General features: G+C 46.8%; 1 protein-coding gene across 1 annotated transcript in view; it reads right to left on the bottom strand.

Moving 5' to 3' along the window:
* The window catches only part of LOC119594092, a gene marked incomplete in the record, with an annotated part of 59988 nt that overhangs the window by 16348 nt on the left and 43219 nt on the right, over positions 1-421 (bottom strand).

Genomic DNA, 421 nt, shown 5'->3' with positions numbered 1-421 from the left:
CCGGGGAAGGGGAAAAGAGAACCATTAGCTTTGCTTTGTCTCAGGCGAGCGGACAGATCCCCGCCATTATTCTTCTGGGCTGATATTCCTATCTCTCTCGGCCAACCTCATACTTACCGACCTCCACACCCTGGCTCCCTTCCATATCTTTGAAAATTCTTTATGTCTGACGTCACTCTCAGGTGCTCTACACAGCCACCACGAGAATTTATCACTTATGATCATACCGTTCGATTTCGTTACGGTAGACATCAAGGCAATAAAGGATGAGCACACTTGCTTGTTTTAGCCGTTCGAAGTGTGAGCGAGCGAGTGTGTGCCTGTGCGCGTTCGAGCACGTGTGACCTTTATCTAAATGGGAAGCGTAATAAATCTCTATCACCTTGTAAAATACCGACCATACTTTCAAGTACTAAGGTAG

Source organism: Penaeus monodon, chromosome 33 (assembly GCF_015228065.2).
Source record: "Penaeus monodon isolate SGIC_2016 chromosome 33, NSTDA_Pmon_1, whole genome shotgun sequence".
Lineage (NCBI taxonomy): Eukaryota > Metazoa > Arthropoda > Malacostraca > Decapoda > Penaeidae > Penaeus > Penaeus monodon.
The sequence above is the reverse complement of the archived record's forward strand: the minus strand, read 5'-3'. Positions and strand labels throughout refer to the sequence as shown.